The 13,896-nt window shown below is 35.3% G+C and overlaps 1 protein-coding gene across 1 annotated transcript in view; it reads left to right on the forward strand.

The window, feature by feature from the left end:
* LOC111503018 (uncharacterized) overlaps window positions 1–13,896 on the forward strand; it is a 32,054-nt gene that overhangs the window by 8,224 nt on the left and 9,934 nt on the right. The gene's annotated exons all lie outside the window — the stretch shown is intronic.

Below are 13,896 nucleotides of genomic sequence, written 5' to 3' on the forward strand. Positions count from 1 at the left end.
TAATAAGGATGACTAGAAGTGTGATAACAATAATTTCAAGAGGGTAATTTATTTTTGTGGTTACATAAAGGTGTTTCGATTACGGGGTCTTCTTTGAGAACATTTTAACTCTCAGCACATATGCATACTATATTCCAATCCCAGGTTTAGTCCAGTCATTTAAGGTTTTATCTGCGGAAAAATTCCTACTGAGCTGAATTTTGGTATACACCTTCATTATGGCGTTTTAATGAAGATGTGAAAAACCTACATTGATATCGTGCCGACTAAAAAAGTTATAAGGGTCAAAAATCACAAAAATCAATTTTTCGGGAATATCTCGCGACCTATGGCTCGGAGATCAATAAATATAATAATAAAAATTATTCCTCGTACAATTATCTACAAAAAATGTATTTTGCATTTTTCTGTAAAGTCAACCGTTTTCGGACTAGAGCGCTGAGAAAGCGACTACATTATGATGATGCACTCGTTTTCGCACCACCTTTGAGGTAGAAAGCAAGACGCGTTTTTTCAACATGGTTTCCCCCGTAGGCATAATCCATGAACTGTAATAAAAAGTTTTTTTTTTATGCTCAATAATTTCTTATTTGTATATTGAAAAATAAGGAAAAAAAATTTTGAATATAATTTTCTTTTATATTCATTCGTCGTCATCAAAAGTTGCTGACAAAACATCGAGTGGACTTATTGCTGTCTTAGTTGTTCCATCGCTCTGATATTTTTACTGGTAAAGGGGGAAACCATCAAAAATGCCAACAGTATTTTGACCAAAATTGTTTGATAAATAATTAATATATTTGTTGATGATAATATTGGATGCATCATTCTGATGCATTCACTGATGATAATGGAAGAACACTGTCAGAGCGTTTTGATGTGATTTTTTTTCCTAAAATGAATGGATTAAAGTATATTTGTCACAAAACCCCCGAGTAAAAGTTAGATGTTTTAAGAAAACTTGAATACATTGATAAAAAGCAATAGAGCTGACGCCTTATATGTATACGGTATACAAAACCCTATGTGAGTGCATTCTACTCGCTTTCTCAGCGCTCTAGTCCGAAAACGGTTGAATTTACAGAAAAATGCGAGGGACATTTTTTGTAGATAATCGTATGAGAAATAATTTTCATAATGACCTTTATTGATCTCCGAGGCATAGGTCGCGAGATATTCGCGAAAAACTTATTTTCGTGACCTTTTGACCCTTACAACTTTTTTAGCCGGCACGATATCAATGTCGATTTTTCACATCTTTATTAAAATGCCATAATGAAGGTGTATACCAAAATTCAGCTCAGTAGGAATTTTTCCGCAGATTGAGGTTTAAAAACCCTAAAATGACTGGACTATTCAGTAAAAGTGAACAAAAGCACGCGAATCTAATTTTTTACCAGGGCCGCAATGAGGACAAATTATTGTTGCAATGTATTTTTCTTGGTCGAAATGAGACTTTTTCGACATTTGCCTAGAAGGAGACAAACATATTTCTGTAGTGTTCTGGAGATATAATATTTAATATACCAAACAAGTATTTTAACAATACATTAAAAGTTTCGGTATATGGCCGAGGAACAAACACACTGTTATTCAATATATTTCGAAAATATTTATATAAAACACAATATTCATACCACAAAGTATGGTATTTGAAAAAATGCAATTTAAAAAACACACTCTAAGTCAATAAAATGGATGCAACGAAGATGCATCCATTTTATTGACGCACTGAATCTGAGTTCGTATCTGCAACAAAACAATAAAGATAATTTGTAGTAGTTTATGGTCGTTTGACCAATGGTATTGCACACCTCAGTAACTTTTGATGCTTTATAAAGCTCAGATCAGACCTTCTTTGGAGTATTGTTCTCATGTATGGAGCTCTGCCCCCAAACATACCCCGAAGTTCCTGGATTCCAACCAGAAAAGAGACAATCGCCTGATTGGAGACGCGAACATCATGTGCAACCTTGATAACCTGGTACATCGAAGAAAGGTTGGAGATTTGTCTCTCTTCTATAGATACTTTCACGGGAGGTGTTCAAGTTTTAAAAAAAAATCTGTTTAAAATCTGTTTTTCCGTTAATCAGCTGTCGCCCCCATACGAACGACAACTCTCAGAAGTTGAGAAACTTGTGCGAGCTGAGGACTAACGAGGTCTTACCTTTTCACGTGTGATTCAACCAAGAGCGATGCATATCAGAAATACGCGACGGACTGTGGCTGCTCATCGTTTTGAGGTTCAACTCAGTACACCTAGAACTTCACTGTTTAAGAACTCTTACATCTGGAGAACTGCGTTTATGTGGAATAAACTTCCTGAGAACGTTTTCCCAAATGAATTTAATTTCCAGCGACCAAATCCAATGTGAATCTACTTTCGTACAGGCACCACTATTAGAGCGTCTTAAGGATTCTCCTGTAGTGCTTGTGTTTTGTCCTTTAAAAAATCATTACAGATATTACAATCATTTTTATGTGGGAGGTTTCATGTGGTAGGTATTAAATAGTAGTTTTTTGACAGTCATTGATAAACGGATTGTCATCAATTATCAAGATTGTTATCAATGACTGTCAAAAAATTATAGTGAATTTTCAAAAAAAGATACTTAAATTAAATAATAAATTTATCAGACTCGGTAGGTAAATTAGTATTTTTTTCAGTACAGGTGAATGACATGGGTTGTATTTTCGAAATTGTTTCACTTTCTGATCGCGTTCTGGTTCACCAAAAGTAGGTTATTAAGATGACCCTCGATTTGTTTTAAGGAACTCAGTTACCGAATCCCTGTTAACTGACCTTGAAATGATATTGGCCCGGTTATTAGGCTTTCAGTGATACCAGCTCAGACATTGATACCAAATTTTTTTTTTAAATTTCCCTCTCTCATCGCTTACTGATTTTGTTAGCACAATATCGAGTACATTACTTAATCTCAGCCTCTTCATTTTTGATAAATCTCAATATACGGAAAATATTTATAGAATGGGTGTCGCTCAGCATTCCTTGGATGTCTATGACATTCTTCAAATGTCATCATTAACATTTTCACTTTTGACTTCGAGTATACATTATTTTGACGAAATAATTAAGAAGCTTTTACTGTCTGCTCATAGAGCTATTTTTACTGTCATTATCTATGTGTGTGTTTTGTTGTCTAAAAGAAACTATGAGTAGTAGAACAATTTTAAAATATTATGCATCGTGGCTACCTATGACATCCAATATTTTCCTTTCTAATCTTTTTTTCTTTCTAATCTTCATACCAATCGCAAATAAGTATCATTAAATTGAATTATTCTTTTTCTTAAAATGTTTGTGAAAAATTGTTAAAAGATAATAGATACGAGAATGTAACTTTGCCACCTTGTCTCATTTCTATCTACCATACTAGTTATAAAAACTTTGCCATTGTAATTTTATGACTCACTTGAGGTGAATGAACGCCTTGGAATCAACCAGTCCTGTAAGATATTGCCAGAAGTCTTCAAATCTTCTTGCCACTCAGGTGTTCAATGTTTGTTTGGCAAAACCTGAAGCAATTTCAATGACAGGTTCTGGTTCGATGAAGCTACTTGCTGCACCCTCCTTTGCAAGGGAGTCAGCAGCCTCAATGCCCTCCAGGCCAGTGTGGCCAGGACTCCAGACCAGAGACAATTTGTTAACTCTTCCTATTGAGGAGATCCGTTTTTGGCCATTTGCTATCAACATAGACGTTGCTGGGTGCGAGCCAAGAGATTTCAATGCCGCTTGACTGTCCGAACATTTTTATTGACTTGTGTATGAGGTTGGATTCTACCAATCTCTCCGCACAAAATTCAATAGCATAGATTTCCGCTTGAAATACAGTCGCATAGGTCCCTGGGCAGGTTGACATCTTTGTCCTGGGTCTGCAACTGAAAACACCTGCACCAGAGCCGAAGGTGTTTTTGATCCATCTGTGAAACAACAACTATCTGCTCTTGAAATTTCGTTCGTAGTTGACAGTTGGAGGCATAATGTCAGAGGTCATTCCCAGAATTCTGTGACTTTCAGTGTCAGCCAGCAGTCAAGAGTACTCTTCATTAGATTGCTTTGTGTAATTGGCGATGTGCACAAGTCTATCAGTCCATTTAGGCTCTCTCTCCAGAAAAATGTGGAGAGGAGGTAGTTCTAGAAGGATCTCCATGACCGCTGACGGTGTGGTACTGATGGTACTACATATAGCTAGACAAGCCTGTCTCTGTGAGCCAGAAAATTTGGTCTGAGCCATTTTCTGTAAAACTTTTGGCCACCAGGCAATTGCCTCATAAGTGTTAATTGGTCTGAGAATCCAATGTATTTGTTTGGGACCTAAACCCCAAGTTTCACCACAAATCCTTCGACATGTCCATAGAGACAGTCTGGCTTTGTGTAAAACTTTTTCCAAGGGAGCGTTCCAGGTGAGTCTTTTATCAAGGACAATGCCAAGATATTCACCTTCGTTCCAAATGGAATGACCTTACCATTGAGGGAAAGTGGTGTTAAATCGTCCAACTTTTTCCTCCCGGTGAAGGGGATTATTACAATTTTGCTGGGGTTGACAGACATCTGCTTCCTCTGGCACCACATCCATCGAACTTTGGAGGATATTACACGCTTCCCTTTCCGACTTGGACCTTGTCAAGATGACAAGGTCATCTGCATAAGCTAGCATATCTACTTCTCTTCTAACGAGGGCATCAAGTAGACTATCCATCAGGACTGACCACGGAAGGGAAGATAATACCCCACCCTGAAGGCAGCTCCTGGTGACCCTAATCCTAATGTCCTCGTCTTGAAGAGTCGTAATTGCAGTTCTGTTAAACATCATGGCATAGATCCATCGAGGTATGGTCAATTCTAAGCCTTTTCCAGCCAGGGCTGATCCTATAGATTCAGGTAATGCATTGTCAAATGCTCCTTCAATATCGAGAAATACAGCAACCGCAACGTCCTTGTTATCAAGGGATTGAGAAATTTTCTCTACAAGGTTGTTTGATGCTAAATGTGTAGTTTACTTCCGATTATGGCCACCTGGATGCAATACTAAAAGTAAATTTACCTTCAATGATGGCAATTCGGCTGAAATGAGTTCAGGTTATAGGTTGGGTTAAATCAAATTATCTATTTTCAGTCGATGTCGACCTACTCATTTTCAATGAAGCACCATATGTACGCTGTCTGTTCAAAAATCATCCTTTTGTGGGTCTCTTCAATCTTGGGAACAGAAAAAAATCGCAGGGGGGCAAATCTGGAGAATACGGTAGCTGAGGTAAGATTACGGTGTTGTTTTGGGCCAAAAAATTACGAACAAGCAATGACGAGTGAGAAGTTGCGTTATTGTGATGCAGAAGCCATGAATTGTTTTTCACAATACTGGACGTTTTCTTCATACTGCTTCTTACAAGCGACGGATAACTTCAAGATGATAATCCTTATTGGCTGTACGATCACTTGGCAAGAACTCTTGATGCCCTACGCTAATCGAACGTATGTAGACCGCGGAATTTGGACATTTACCTTATTTCTTAACGGTTCTTGACAGATTTTTAATTTATTTACATTGAACAATAAACCTTCATTATTCCATTCAGATTGGATTTTTCCTTGAATGTGGCCCAGTTGAACATATTTCCCGTAATATTTCAATAAATATAGATACAGGGTGCTTAAAAAATGGAGAAAAATACTCAGTTCGTTTCCAAGTAACCCTTCCAAATGTTATAACCTGTACTATTTGAGAATGGGAATGGGGGTCATTTTGTATGAGGTTGTTTATTCCGAAAATGTTTAGTTTTTTCACTTGTATTTATATCTTAAGGATATCTTCAACCCATAAAAATGATTTTGGTAATTTCATGGATACATCTGATACTTTGTTTCCCTTCAGTTTAAATAATCGAGACATTTTGTTTTTTTTATGATAGCTAGCAGGAGAAGCAGATAGAAATTCTTCTAAACTAACACACTTGTAAACATACGCTAATTCATTTTAACATGTATTTTTGTTTGATTGTAATTCTCAAGTTCGGGATCTGTATTTGACAGAATTATCGATATTATTGCTTGATCTATTCGTGGGCAGATGGCGTTGGACGTAACCTCCTTGATATATCGATATTATTGCTTGATCTATTCGCGGGTAGATGGCGCTGTACGTAATCTCCTTGATATATCGACATTATTGCTTGATATATTCGCGGGCAGATGGCGCTGCCGTAACCTCCTTGATATAATTCGAACTCACTTTACACGTATTTCTTCATTTGAAAAAAGTATTTTTTTTTGTAAACAGGCGCGGCTGCTGCCTTATTTGTAACCCTCCTTTGCGCGCCTGCTGCCTTGGGCTTGTTAGCTGATTTTCAGGCTCCCTCTGCGGAATCGGAAAATATCACTAGTCATTTTTCTAAACAATATATGGCTAATTGATTCCAAAGTTTAGATGAAATAAGTATATTTTCGAAATATTAAAACGGTGATAAATAGACGTGACATACTAAAAATCAAATAAGCGGGTCAATAATGAAAACAAGAAAACTCTGAATGTTTATTCATCAAAATAATAATAATGGCAGTGATTGAAACAGGATAACTACAGGTAGATACGTACCTTTTAATTACATTAATGTATAATTTACTTAGACTACTAATTATAACTAACATAATGACCAACTATGAAACGACCCTAAATATAACTTCAAAAATTCTGATCTGTTTCACCAGAACAAGTTTGTAATTTAAATATAATAACATCCGTACATGAGATTACAATCACTTTCAGAATGTAAGATATAGTATATACGAAGTCAATTCGAACTCCGGCAGTTTTTTTGTATGGCATCGGCGGCGTGGCATAATTACGAGGTCTAAACATTATTTTTCTGGGTGAGGTTTTATATGGTATCAACTAGTAAATTTATCATACCCGTCACATTAGTCTTTTATTTAGCTATTCGGATTGACTTCGTATAGACTATAACAGTAACAGTGCTGGAAAGTTCGTAGGCTAACATGAAAAAAGTTTTTTTTGTGAAATTTGATTTTATTATCCAATATAGTTTCCTAAGAAGGCGATATAACGATTATAGTGATCATACAATTTTTTGATACCATGTTTGTGGTGCGATTTGTTTTTAGCCTCAAAATTGGACTCAGTTTCGACGATCACTTCTTCAGCGGTGCTAAATTTCTTTCCTGAGAACGGAAAAAGTCACTAGGGCCCAGGAAGTAGTTGGATATTACACAATGCCAATCACAAAATACTGATACCATAACCTTGTCAACCGACTGTTGCGTCTTTGCACGCTTTGAAGTCGGTTCACCACGTATAGTCCACTCAGATGACGATCATTTCAATTCTGCTGTCAAGCCAAGCGTTGGCTTGAACAGTATTTTTTTATCACACGAAATTCCTTTTTATCCATTTTCGTCAAACTTAAAAAAGTTGCTTCACTCGAAATATTCTATCCCACAAACTAATAATCCTACAGCTGTGAAATTTGTGCATGTGTCTTTTGAAGATTACGGTTAACTAAAAATCGTATGGGTTCAATACTTGTAGCACCATCTGTGTGTTAGCCTACGAACTGTTCTGCCCATCATATATGTTCATCTTGAATACTCAATAATGAACATAAGAGTACAGTAAACGTTTCTGTTAGTAACAACTATTGTATGAGGTGTGTGAAATAAATCATACTTTTTTTCGAACACCATTATCATGCTTACAAACTTGACCATTAAAAAAATACTCTATATATTATTGAATGATGTAAACATTTTTCAATCAATGTTGTCAAACGCCCTTTAACTTTCTATGAAACTTCCTTGTGTGCCATTAATTTTCTATTCAATAAACAAATGAGGTTTGTTCTGGTTCTAGGAAATTCAGGTTCTAGGACGTCAGGATCATGCGCAGTTGATATAGAGCGTTATGGTTTATTGAGGATAATTTCGGATTGATGAATCCTCTGTTCTGGTTTCAACTGCGAAATGATCCTAAACTGTCTTGAACCGTCCCGAATTGTTCTTGCTCTCGAGGCTGAACTGTTGAGAACTGTTACCGTTGCTCATGCACATTCATGTGGAAATTTGTTTGGGCTATTTTCTAGGATGTTTTTTTTTATTTATTTGATTTAAATAATTGGTGATTGAGGTTAGAAAACATTTGAACTGACTACAAGGATACGCTACATAAAAAAACGGACATGAGTATTCTTTCGTCTTTATATCTTCATATATATGATAGGTGGCATAGTGGTCTCCTCCAAAAGCGTTCTGGTTTAACCAAGTATCCGAGATTCGAGACTATTTCGTAATGTTTGGGATTTTTTTTGTTTGTACGCATCATGTCTTGAGCAGTTTCCAAACAGTTTCGGAAACAGAACCAGAACAAACCTATAGAGAAAGTATTTAAATTATCCCCTCATGGTTCTAGTTTTGAGAGTTCTCACAACTGAAAATTGAGACGTAATCGAAGAATCATGTTGGCGTTAGAAATTTAATAGCAACGTAACAATGTCTTGAATCTTACATTTCTCATTGAATATACTTTTGAACAATATATGACTTGTTGTTACTGTTTTCATCTTCAGTATGAATCAGTGATAAGATTGTATTGATAGAAACAACAATGGTTTGTGAAAAGCACTGAAATTCAATACACACTTCAAAATCTTAAAGTTATTCCTTACAGAAAATTAGATACGTCGCTGAATCTTAATTGAACATTCAACTGCGTAAATATATTCAAATCTATTTTTTATTGTTCCTTCTCCCTCAAAACAATTACCTACATTATCAACTTAAGTAAAAACATTTCAAATTCAGCTGAGACCTACCCTGATGACGAAAGAAAACGATATCAAGACCATGGTCGACAAGTAGTTCAATCTACTGGATGTATTGCATAGATCAGAACTACAAGTGCTGCATGTATGCTGCCCTGGTAATATTTCACCTTTCGACTTCAATTCATTGAATATATCTTCGCAGGTCGAACCATACCTGATGGACTGACAACCACGTGTAACGTGATTAATACTAGGAGCTCCAGGTATGATACCTAAAAGTCAATGAAATAAAAAACATAAAATCTTTGATAATATGTAACCGTAATACAAAATTATAATTCAATAGAACTGGCCGAACAGACAATTGACTAAGTTCTTGAATTTCATCAATTAATAATAATAATGCTTATTCATAAATAGCGAAAAAAAAATACAGACCTTTTATTGTTACAAAATAAAATAATTCTAAAAAACTTAGTAATATGAGGCTTAGAATAAACAAAAAATCCACCGAAGCTGATATTATCAGCTTGTGTGTGGTGACATATTATTATTGTGTGATGTTGACAAATCAAATGAAATGCAGTCAAATTAATGGAAAAGAAAACAAGGGTAAAAATAAGATTACAGGTTAACCAGAAGAATGTGTTTTCAACTAGCTTGAGAGTTTCAGGTATAGCTTAATTATAAAAAGAGCAGTAGACCAAAGTTGGAACAAAATGGCTTAAGAAAAGTGTAAACAATATAACTATTTTCCAAGGAAATGATACTAAATAATAATACCAAAAATTCCATAAAAATGAAATTACTATTCAGGTTATCATAACAATAAGATTGAGAGTATTTAGCAGAGTATACGAATTGTAACTATAATTTGTTGTCAAGTAAGGATAATTAGTACAAAATAATCGTTTCAAACGTTATATCTACGTCATAAATTAATCATGAAATATGGGGCAAGCGCGATCATCAAGATCAGGAAAGTATAACTTGTGTTGATGTGATGATGACATGCCTCAGATTTCCACAGAAAGATCTGACAGAACGAGTGTGTGAAAGAAATTATTTTAAATAACCTTATCTTCAATATCAATCATAGTATCTATTTTTTATATCGACTAAACGATTTGTTAAAATTCTAGATCTTGAAATCAGTCATAACTTCAGCTTCTTCTTGAACAGAGATGATGAGTTTAGTTGTTTCAATTCATTCGGTAGATCGTTATATATCTTTGGCCCAAGAAACATGCTAGATCTCTGGGATATAGTTTTAGTCACATGTGGAACTAAAATGATAAGTTTTTTTGACCTTGTGGAGTAGGAATAATCTAGAAATATTTTGCTCCGGTTTTTTTTTCTGGTCAACAGCAAGTGTCAAATGAAATATTTGTTTTACATCTAAGATATTGCCAAGCTTGTAAAGGTCATCTGATGAGTAGATAATTGGTTTTCTGAATATTATTTTCAAAATCCATTTTTGAATTATTTCAACATTCTTTATAATGTTATTATATGCCCCTCCCCAAGCTATTATGCCATATCGCAGTTGGGATTCCACTAATGCGCAGGACAGCATTAAGAGATTTTTTTCTTCAAGAATGTTTCTTAAATATTTCAATTTAGACAAAAGGCTTCTAATTTTTTGCACTAACTTCCTAATGTGTAAGTTCCATTTTAAATGATTGTTTATCATTACACCGAGATACTCTATTTCTGTAGCTTGTGTGATTTTCACGATGCCGTTTTCACCTCTGATTTCTAGGGGTTGAAGACTGGGTAAGTTTTTGTTATTCAGTGAAAAGGCTAAATATTTTGTTTTAGAAAAATTTATAGTCAATAATTTGAAATTGAGCCAGTCAATGATTGTTTTAAAGTCATTTTGTGCTTTAGTGATGAGCGAGTTCCAGTTTTCGGCTTCATAAAAAACTGCTGTGTCGTCTGCGTAGCTTATAATTGTCCCATCAGTGTAGAGATTAAATAGGTTATTAAGATGTACTGTGAAAAGAATTGGACCAAGTATCGTGCCTTGAGGTACCCCAAACTTCATCATTTCGTATTTACTCAAAGTATTACCTACTTTGACACACTGCTTTCTCTCACTCAAGTAACTTGGCCTGACAATAACAAAAGTTAACAATAAACATGATTTTTCAATTTATCGTAAACCAGCACATACAGATTTTATCATTCACAATTCGTTCATCCACCCTTGTCAGCACAAAGTAGCAGCATTCAATATTATCTATGATCCACAGACTGATAAATGTTCCCTTGTCAGATGAGAATTTCAATAAAGAACTGAACATAATAAAACAAATAGACGTCAACAAGGGTTACGATTGCAGTCTAATACATTGTCTATTATCAAAAACGTTATACAACAAGCTTTGAAGGAAGTTTATCCAACTCGAAGAGATGAGGATAAGAGTTATAGAACCCGAACCTACTTAGAACAACTCACTACGAATATTTCAAATTTTGTACACAATACATATGTGAATATTGCTTTCAAAACCAATAACAACTTAGACATGCATATTAAAAATAACAAAGATGAAAGCTCAGTTTCAGAAAAATCGGGAGTGTATAAATTATCACGCAGGTTCGATGTTTTATATAGGTCAAACTGGAAGAACGTTCAAATCCCGCATAGAGAAACACATAAATGGTTTCCAGAATGGAAAAATAAACTCCACATATCACTCATTTAATCACAGGGGGACATGAGTTCAACCATGAATTCAAGCCTCTCCATTTCCAGAAGAAAGGTTTGAAACTTAATCTGTTGGACAGTATGGAAATGAACAAATTGAAAAACTCTCAATATCTTATTAACGATCAAACTGAACTGAATCATTCGCCATTATTGAATCTGTTTATTTCCAGGTGGAAAAAGTTAAATATAATTACGGTACTTTCGAAAATTTAAGTCATTCATGCGATATGTTGCCTTTTATGTTTCGGGATTTGGCAACCCTAATGTTGCAATTTGGCAACTGACAGCTCTATTGTAAAGTTGAGCTTATACGTACTCAGAACGTTTTGACATACATGCGCTATTTGTGTTGTTTACAGTAACTTAAAATATTCGTCTCGGCCCAAAAATGGAATTAAATCGTGAACATTTTCGTGCGATTATTTTTTACAATTTTCGACGTGGATTACCTCAGCAACAGTGCATGGATGAACTTAATTCAATTTTTGGCGATGAAGCCTCATCAAGGACCAGTATTTATCGATAGCATGGTGAATTCAATCGTGGTCGTAGTTCACTCCAAGACGAATTTTGTGAAAGTCCAAAATCAGTTGTTCCGAAAACCATTGTTGCTGTGCGCGAACTGATATTGTAAGATCGTCATGTGACCTATTGTGAGATTGAGACAACCTTAGGCATTAGTGGGACCAGCATACATTGAATATTGCATAAACATTTGACTGTCAAAAACGTTTGTTCGCGTTGGATCCCACACAATTTGTCAATCGCTCAAAAAAAAGGCTCGTGTCGATTGGTCGAAGGAAATGCTCAAAAAGTACGATCACGGTGCTTCAAAACACGTCTATGACATCGTGACAGGTGATGAATTGTGGATTTACGCGTATGAGCCCGAAAGTAAACAGCAATCGACTGTATGGGTGTTTCAAAATGAGCCAAATCCAACGAAAGTTGTTCGGGCATGAAGCACTTCCAAACAAATGGTCGCCTGTTTTTTTGGATGAACTGGACATGTCGCAACCGTACCACTAGAACCACGCAGAACAGTCAATTCTGAGTGGTACACAACCATTTGTTTGCCAGTTGCCTTCCAAGAAATCAGGAAAACCAACCGCGGAAGACGGATCACTCTTCACTACGACAATATGAGGTCTCGCACATCGGCTCAAACAACTGCATTTTTGACCACCCAAAACATCGATTTGATGAGTCATCCGCCGTATAGTCCTGACTTGGCACCGAATGACTTCTTTTTATTCCCGCACGTAAAAAACAAACTGAGAGGTCAACGTTTTTCGAAGCGGTTGCTGCATTCAGAATGCATGTTTTGTAGATACCCCAATCAGAGTGAAAAAAGTGCTTCGATAATTGGTTCAAACGTATGCAAAAGTGTATAGATCTTCATGGGAAATATTTTGAAAAATAATAAAATGATTTTCGATGATTGATATTTGTTTTTTTTTCTTATCCTGAAATGTAAAAGGCAACCCTCTATAGTTAATGAATTTATACCTGACCTTTTCCGGCAGATTTATTAATTAGAAAGTAGACATACAAATGGGTAATATGTTAAAGTATAAAATAGTTGTTATTTAGAAGTAACTTATTATTTTACGCTTGAGAAAGCTATTGTATAGCGAAACACGTGTCGCGGTTTTTGTAAAACCCATTAAAGTGAAAATCATACAATAAACTGTATGACAAATAATATTTCAACGTTTCAAATGTAACTAACGTGTTACAAAAATTAAAGAAGTTCAATCTGTGGTAGAAGTCTATTATATCTCAAGTAAGTATTTTATACTCCATTGCATTGACTACTGTTATGTTGTTCTTCTTTTATTATAGAATTCTAAATAATTAGCTGATGATGAACCTATATGGGATCGAAACATGTACTAATTGATTGTTTTACCATTCTAACAGGGCCTGTCTGAAATCGATTGGAATGTGATATGTCACAGCAAGTTTCCGACTAGAGTTTTTGACCACAACCCACAAGCGAATCTGAAAAACTTTTCTTTAATTATTCCCTCTGAAAAAAAGGGTCACCATAAAACCTCCACTGACGTGGTTCAATGATTTCCTAAGGCAAATGCGAGTTGACATATCTTGTGTTAAGTTGCAATAGCTCTAAGAATGTTGAATATTCGGTTGTCTAAGATGAGTTAAAATTCCATAGAAAAACGTCAAAAAAGCCTCATGAAAAAACTAATGTTTCTCTCAAAAAAATATGTCTTTCGTTTCTCGTAGTTGGTGTCGAAATAAATTAGTTTTGACATCTGCACTGAAAAGTGACCATTATTTGTCAAAATAAAAAAACATTAAAATTGTCTCACTTTGATAAAGGTAGGCTGCACATACAGAAGGTCCAATACAGTGAACCC

This window comes from Leptinotarsa decemlineata, unplaced genomic scaffold (assembly GCF_025532065.1).
Source record: "Leptinotarsa decemlineata unplaced genomic scaffold, Ldec_3_MD MMD2_tig00004307_RagTag_RagTag, whole genome shotgun sequence".
Classification (NCBI taxonomy): domain Eukaryota; kingdom Metazoa; phylum Arthropoda; class Insecta; order Coleoptera; family Chrysomelidae; genus Leptinotarsa; species Leptinotarsa decemlineata.